The sequence below is a fragment of the Uloborus diversus genome, chromosome 2 (genome assembly GCF_026930045.1).
Source record: "Uloborus diversus isolate 005 chromosome 2, Udiv.v.3.1, whole genome shotgun sequence".
NCBI lineage: Eukaryota > Metazoa > Arthropoda > Arachnida > Araneae > Uloboridae > Uloborus > Uloborus diversus.
This window is the reverse complement of record NC_072732.1, coordinates 884,115-892,696: the sequence shown is the minus strand read 5'-3', so window position 1 is coordinate 892,696 and position 8,582 is coordinate 884,115.

The window sequence follows — 8,582 nt, the reverse complement described above, 5'->3', positions numbered from 1 at the left end:
ATCACATGCATTGATGACACATATTTGAATAACGATATAAATGTTTCGTTCGTAACTTTGGATGCTTTTCTGAAAAAAATATGGACGAAGCATGGTTACACTGGATTTTACGTTTTGTTTTTGCGCCAACTTCAAAAATTATGTTTAAAAGCATTATCGATGGTGTTTAAAGAAAAAAAATTATTTTTCACTTTTTAGAGCAAATTTGAAGTCGGTTCTATTTTTTTTTCAAAATTTTTTTATATTTTTTCACAACTAGAAACGAAGTTTTTAAAAACATCATCACAGGTGGACTATCCTTTTGAATTTAGAAGAGTGCAGTTTCCTGTTAAAGTTTGCTTTGCAATAACCATTAATAAGTCACAAGGACAGACATTAAAAGTAGCAGGGATCGATTTAAGAGAAGACTTTTTTTCACACGGCCAATTTTATGTAGCTTGCTCCAAAGTCAGTTCATTAAGCAGCTTAATAATTTTAGCACCAGAAAAAAAAAATAGAATTAAAATGTTGTGTACAAAGAAGTTCTTGCTTAAACATAGGTATAACAATAAAATGTGGATGACCTGTGTTTGCAAAGATAATCAATACTTTAAAAGGATCTTTAATAACAGTTAAAGATCGGTTAAGGACAAGGGCATATATATATAAGGAGTCCAGGGTCCCCGGGATCCTCCCCAAATTAGAAAAAGTTATAGGTAATAAGTAATTATTATAGGGCATTTTCGAAACTAGGTGCACCAAGCACTGTTAACCCCTGCTATTTCCATTACCCGAGCAATGCTGGGTACGGGAATGCTAGTAAAATATATGAATTTGTATGCTCTTCTAAAACGCAATGTTTAAGACAATCTTCCTCAATTGTAAACAGGTAAAATATAAGTAAAGGCAAAATCTAAATCATAGCCAAAATATCGAAATGTGTCATCACGTAAGCAGTAGTTTTCATCAACGTAAAATAAACTAGCCACAAAAAGGAGGTAATACCCAGTAGATTCCTTTAGCCCGGCATCCCAAACTTTGGCCTTTCAAGGACCAATATTCCGTGCGGACATCATTTGAATTTCATAAACTTGTCGTTTGTGAACATAATTAAATCAACACTAGCAGTTACAGAAAAACATCATTTTACAATCTCTGTACAAAAGTCAAATGAAACGGACTGAAATGAAGAAGCAATAATATGATCAAAATTCAATATTTGAGCCAGGAACAGTTCGGAAGCGCGAGGTTGTTTTAACTCGCACAAGTTAGGTTCAACTTTCAATGGCTGGAATCTATTACCAAGTTCAGCATATAGACCACAGGGGTTCTCAAACTTTTCGACTCGTGGCCCCTTCGAAGAATTAGAATTTTCTCACGGCACCCTAGTCAATCTGTATTGATTACTTAAAATACACCTCCAGCCCAGTCGATTCTAGCCGAGGTCTAAAGGTTCGTGCTTATAAGCACTCATCAGCCCGGCACACAGTGGGGCAAAAACGCCAAAAAGTGCTTTTAAGGGGGCTCTTCATTATGACCCTTTTCCTAACGTCATTAATGACAGCTTAAAAATTCGAGTACAAGTGTGATTTCGTTTACGTACCAGAAGAAGAGTCCATGTGTAAAAACAATTCGTTTCTGTACGATTACCTCTCAGAAATATACGTGTTTGAAATCCCACCATTCATTTTGAATCAGCCACATTGCAGCACCGAACAAAGGATTTGTGTAACTCGGCCAAGGAAAATAAGCAAAATGAGTGTTCGTCGCCAAGACAAAACAAATGCGCCAAGTGTCGTAGCACTTATGACAGAAAAGTATCTTTCCCTTCACAAGAGCATCGGTCTATTCAAATATTCATTTTATAGGAGACTAAAACACATTTCTAAGAATAAATTTCATAAATCACTAAGCACGTTGTACTAGAAAAAAAAAATAATTAATTTGAATTTTGACCTCGTGAATTCAAATTATGTTTTTCGCAATCACGAGTGTGTGTGTATGTATGCGTGTGTGTTTATAAGTGTGTGGGGGGTATGTGTGTTTGTGTGTAGGGGGAATGTGTATGTGTGTATAGGCATATGTGTTTGTGTCTGTGTGCAGGCATGAGTGTGCGGGTATGTGTAGGTGTCTGTATGTATGCGCGTGTGTGTGTATATGTGCTTGAGTGTGTGTATGTGTTTGAGTGTGTGTATGTGTTTGTGTGTGTGTATGTGTTTGTGTGTGTATGTATGCGTGGGTGTGTAGGATATTGACACAATCTGGAGAAGGTTTTCGCTATAGGAGCAGCATTGTGAGGCAGCCGGTCGACGGTGATGCTGCAGAGGGTGCTGGCGGGAAAATAAAATGATAGGACCTCAAAACAGTCAAATGAAAGCAATCGTAATTGCTCAAAAAAAAAAAAAAATTAATTTGAATTTTGACATCTTGAACTCAAATTATGTTTTTCGCAATCACTAGTGTGTGTATGTAGGCGTGTGTGTTTGTGTGTGGGGGGTATGTGTATGTGTGTGTATGAATGTGTGTGGGGGTTATGTGTATGTCTGTGTAGGCATATGTGTTTGTGTCTGTGTGCATGCATGAATGTGTGGGTAGTTGTGCGTGTATGTGTGGGTGTCTGTATGTATGCGTGTGTGTAAGTGTTTGTATGTGTGTGTATGTGTTTGTGTGTGTGTATGTGCGCGTGTGTGTGTGTATGTGCGCGTGTGTGTGTGTAGTTGTGTATGTATGCGCGTGTGTGTCGGACATGGATGCAACCTGGAGACGGCTTTCGCTATAGGAGCAGCATCGTGAGGAGCAAGTCCACGGTGATGGTGCGGAGGGTGGCGGTGGGAAAAATCAGCGTAACGCCAAAAACAGTCAAATGAGAACAATAAGCAATCGTGATTGCTCAAAAAAAAAAAAAAGAAAAAAAAAAAGGAGGGAGAGGGGGAGGGGGTTAGAAAGAAGGAACGCCTCTTCCTCCAGTCAATCTTTTTGGACAAATAACCAGGAAGTTCGTCTGCCTTTATTATTGTCTTTGCTGTTGCTGAAAATGAAGCTGACTCATTATCGAAATAGGAGGTCTTAAAGATAGGCGACATTCAAGATGAAAAAGTCGCCAAGTTTAGTCTGAAGTGGACACTTTAACAGTCGCTGTCGCTTCGTTAACATTAAAAGATATGCGCAATCTGATCACCGAGTCTAGAATCTTCCATTCATTGTTACACTGTAAAAAAAATCTGTAAAATTTACGGAAAAAAACTGTCAGCCAGGACGCCAGTTTTCTTCCGTTTATTTTACAGAAATCTTCCGTATTTTTATTATTTATTCAAGCTGATTTATTATTTTATGAAGATTAAAAAATGAAACTGTAGTTTTATAAATACATTTCAATATTTACTATACTGCTACGAAATACATGTATACAAAGGTAAATTTCCGAATATGCCTCTGTAACAGATGACAAAAAAACATAATAATAAAATATTGATTAGGATGCAATGAAATGGAAGTTGCAAACGATTTAAGACTTACTCGCTTTAAATAAATATAAGATCAAAAAACTCGAGCACGAGAACCAAAATCCAAACACGCGGGCGAAATTTCGAAGATTCGAAGAAAACCGAAATATAACCGGTTACAGATTCAAAAAAACAGAGAAATCCTGTATTTTATTACGAACAGTTTTTTTCTGTAAAAAATACGGATAACTTCTTCAAAATTTACAGTTTTTTTTTACAGTGTAAGAGTGTTGGTTCCGAAACCCTTCGAGTAACATATCCCTGGAGAAAATAGTTGTTCCTGTGTGTGTTATGGTGCAGAAGTTCATATTTTTTGTTTTCAGTTGGCGAAATTTAGCATTCCCTTTCAGTTAACTATTATACCTAGTGGATATCAAAACTTTGTGACTCAAACAATGTCACATCACTTTGAAAACGCATCATTAGCAACTTTTAACTTGATGGGAAAAAGCGACCTTGAAGAGGACGAAGTTTTTCTGCGCGTCGAAATGACAAATACTGTTTTTAATCAGAAGTGGCTTAATCGAGAATCATCTGGAAGGGAAAGAGCGATTGAGCGGGGTTAGTTCGAAACAAAATATACTTGCACCAAAGTTTATTTTTAAACTTACAGGATTTTACACTACTTTCCTAAAAGATCCGGCATGTTAACCACCCGTATTTCGATACGACCTTGTGTGAGTCGTGCTGGAAGGGACGTCGAAAGATATGCGCCATTTGTTTGCAGTAGTAGCGATGGCTCATGCTTTGTTGAGGAGTCTATTCGAAATGGTGGGTTTTCGATTTCTCCTCAGCAAGAATTTTACGTTCTGTTTCGAGTTGCCCGACATGATATTGTTCTAGATAGAAGAAAATGCTGTTTGAGTGAAGACCCCCATATATACTTGAGTTAAGGTTACTATATAGTCTTATATACAGCGGCTCTAGTTTGGGTATCAAACTTTGGAGCCACAGAAGGAAAAAAAAAGCCGTAGTGGTCTACCTCAAACCGTTACCACGCTGAAAATGTGAGATCCTCCATCCAGGCATCTCCAAAGTGTTCAGCGTTTCGCTGATCAGCGATGTTCTGACAGGAATGTAACAAAAATCCCGGACAGTTTTAATAGTGGTCGCTTTTCAAGCATAACCGGATCTTGTCGGAACCAAATGCGAAATTCTTGCTACAGAAGTAATTAAAAAAAAAAGTTTAATTAATTTGAATTCTTAAATTTTGAATTTAAATTATGTTTTTCGCAATCACGAGTTGAGACAGGACTTGACTCACTAGAGTTATTGTTTCTAAAACCGGCTCCTGTCCCCCCAAGCCTGCCCCTCCTCCTGGGTGGTTACTTGTGTACAGTTGTGCGTGTGTGTGTAGGCACGCGTGCGTGTTGTGTAGGCTCGTGAGAGTGTGAGTAGACCTATGTGTATGCACGTAGGCGTGTGAGTATGTGTGTAAAGGCACGCTTGTGCGTAGGACATGGACGCCTCCGACCAGGAGAACCGGATAGCTCAGGACCGGAGCAGCCGCGCCGCCTACAGATTACGGTGGGCTGTGGTGCTGCAGAGGCCTCTGGTCCAAGCTGAACAAGAAGTTCTGTCTAGAACTAGATGAGCCTACTTTCCCGTATACCCATACTACTTTCTAGTACCTGATCAATATTCTCAAAAATAGCTAAAATCGCAAATTTTTTCAAACATATTTTAAAAATACTTTAAGCTGATTTCTAGGAATAAAATAATCCCCACTCCTCTAAAAAAAATTTTATGCGTAAAAAAAAAGCAGCAACTTTTAAACAAAGCAGCTAATACACTTTTTTTCATTAAAAAAAAATCTTTAACAGCTTTCAAAACGAGAAAATAATAATTAAAATTAATCAGCTCATTAAAATAAATACATCATATCAAAAAAAAAATCGTTTCTTTTTCCCTGTTGCCAAAAAACATTTTTTTAAATGAATTAATGCACTTACCAAAACAAAAAAAAAAAAAAAAAAAAAACAATAAAATGTCAACTTAAAGAAATAATTTTCTTTGTCAAAAAAAAAATCGTCTGCGCATATCTTTATGTAGAAACATAAATGACTTCGAGTTTATTCGCCAAAAACTGAGTACCTAAATTGAAACTTTAGCGTAAAAATAAAACAAGTCATATCAACAATAATTATTTCACAGTTAAAACCATAGCTGCGGAGTCGGAGTCAATCTCATTTTGAGATAAAGGAGTCGGAGTCGAATATTTAAGAATCGGAGTCAGTCATTTGTCCACCGTGTATAAATTTTTGCCAAAACTACGAAGTCTGAGTCGAAGTCGGGGAGTCGGAGTCCGATTAATTGTCGGGCACTGGAGTCGGAGTCAAGTGCCCCTAAATTCTCGGAGTCGAAGTCTGGAGTTTGACGTCAGGAGTTATTTCCAACAAAATTTGTTTGAAGTAAATCCGCCTTCAAGTACGGAATCTTCATTGACTTTCAGTTTCCCCGTAGGCACTATTGTTAAGGGATTTGAACTGTTCAAAATTAAACGGAAAATTGTTCAAATCAAAAAGATATTTTATATACAAGCTTTTCATCAAAAACTTTTTCCTACAAAGCTTGTTTGAAGCAAATTCGCCTCACAGTTCGGAATTGCTTTGAATTTCCCCGAAGGCGCTAATGTTAAGTTTTTTTGAACTGTTCAAAATTGAACAAAAAATAGTTCAAATCAAAAAGTGAAATATGGGAATGAGGTGTCCTCGCCGAGATCTTTCGAACAAAAAAAAGTTTGTTCGAATCGGACTATTCATTCAAAAGTTATTAGGGGGGGACAGACAGACAGACCGACAGACAGACAGACAGACCGACAGACAGACCGACAGACATTTTTCCCCATCTCAATACCCTACTTTCCAATTTTTAATTTTTCAATATTTATTTAATTATTTTATTTATTTTTGATTTTTTTTTGTTTTTGACGATATTTTTAAGATGCATTAAGCCTTCTTTCATGCTTTTTTCTTCTTTTTCTGACTTTTACTGGGAAAGTAGGCTAAAAAGGAACCACAACGCCAAGGATGGTCAAGTGAGGACAATGAGCAATCGTGATTGCTCAAAAAACGTTTCGAGTAAGCTCTTCCAGAACACATGACGAGGGGATATTTCGATAATTGGGAATCTGGCGATCTTTCTTTATTGGCGTCAATTTTTGGCTTCATTGCCAGCGCGAGAGGTAGTATTTTTCGTTGCAAATCCAAACAAAGAGAACGGAAATATCTATTCACATAGGGCTACTATAAATCAGCAGGGTTACCAAAATAAATTTTTTTGCGCCAAAAATGAGACGACCGTGCCAGATGCCCAATTATGGAAATATCACCCATGACGATACTATTGCCACTGAAAGTGACACATATCTTTCGATACCACCGCCTCTGCACCACAATGCACACGGTCCCCTCCCTCTCCAAATGCGATACTGTACATAACTGTCAAGACATTAGTTGCAAGGTGTTTTACTTGTTGCCGCCAAAGAATTAAGAAAGTTCCTCATCACTTGTAACCCTCCCTCCCCCCCGCCAAAAAAAACCTTTTAATTCATGGGGATAAATGATTACAAACGATATCCTCCCACTCCGGTCTGGTCTTCATCGTGCACACTGGTCCTTGCTTTGTGAAACATGATGCCCTCTCCGATGACTCGTTCATTGCACTTTCACCAAACATTATTTTTGTTCATAGATATCACTAGGCTCAACGTTTTGAACGTTCAGAAAACGAATGGCACTTAATATTACACATGTAGCTGGATTTTCGATCGACGACGCCCTTTGAGATCGCAGCGCAACTAAATTCCAGGAATCAAATAATGACAATGGTGGGGGGGGGGGTTATCAATAGTTCTTCAGTTTTTGGAGGACCCTCGTAGGCTGCTAACGAGGTGTATAGAAGATAGTGTAGAAAGAGAACGAACTGAACCCATGAGAATTATAACTTCACAGCGTAATTGAGAAAACAGTGTTTAAGGGTTCGGATGATTGCTAAAGACAAATAAGCTCAGGAAAAAAAAGTCTATCGAATACTCATGAGTATTTGAAAACATTTTTGAGGTAAACAAGCAGCAAATCAGGTTACAGAAAATAGAGCATAGCTTAAACGTTTTTAAGTTCAATTGCGAAATGCAGCTCCAACCATTCAAGGCTTCGGGTGCAAATATTGTTTTGATGACCAACAAAATCAAACAAAGGCTCACCTTGAGCAATTAAATAATTTAACTGAGTGTTTTCGTGAGTGGCAGCGGAAACTAAACATTAATAGAACGTCATTTTTTTCAAATAAGTAAGACTTGAATTTTTACTTAACTCTCTGAAAACTTTCAAGAATTTCTAATCTATTCAAGGTTTCGGTAAGTAAGTTATTAATAAGTTTTCCAGTGTATCAGGAGATGATGCATAACAAAATAAAGAAATGTTTTTATTAAATAAATGACTTTGGTCTGATTTGCTTAGATTCAACTTGACGATGCAATCTGCTGCTTGATGATGGATTAGTTAATGGAATCTTGATGCATTCCCAAGGTGCAGGTTTCGTCGTTATTGTGGATTTATCAAATCATAATTATAATTTAAGGCGAAAACTTCGTGCTGTTTAGTTTAGCTTTCTGTTTCTTGAAGGATGAATTGACTTACTTGATTTTACTCATTTGGAGGATTATTTTACCTTTTAACAGCTCTCATTCGTTATTCGGTGGACTTTTTTTCACTTTAACTTTTGGCCGTGCTTTGTGGCTAGTTTTGTAAAGTCGTTGCTTTCACTGAATAGAGTATCAGCTTTGAAAATCGCGATTACAGCATAAAAATTATTAAATTTGATGGAAGTTACTATCGGTATCTCAGAGTGAGAAGGACGTTAGTCACAGAATGATAAATTTTCAGGGGAAGACATTTTTCTGGCGCATGCAAAGAATTGGACGCGCGCTCTTTTAACCCTGATTAAGAATGGAAAAGAACTTTTTTTTTTTTAAGAATTACGTTCACATGTCTGTATGCAAAATATGCTTCTATACACTATGCACTAATAAACGGAAAATCGCAATTTTTGGACTTAAGTCCTTCTGGCTCTGAGGTTAGATATTAGTAATGAATAGCA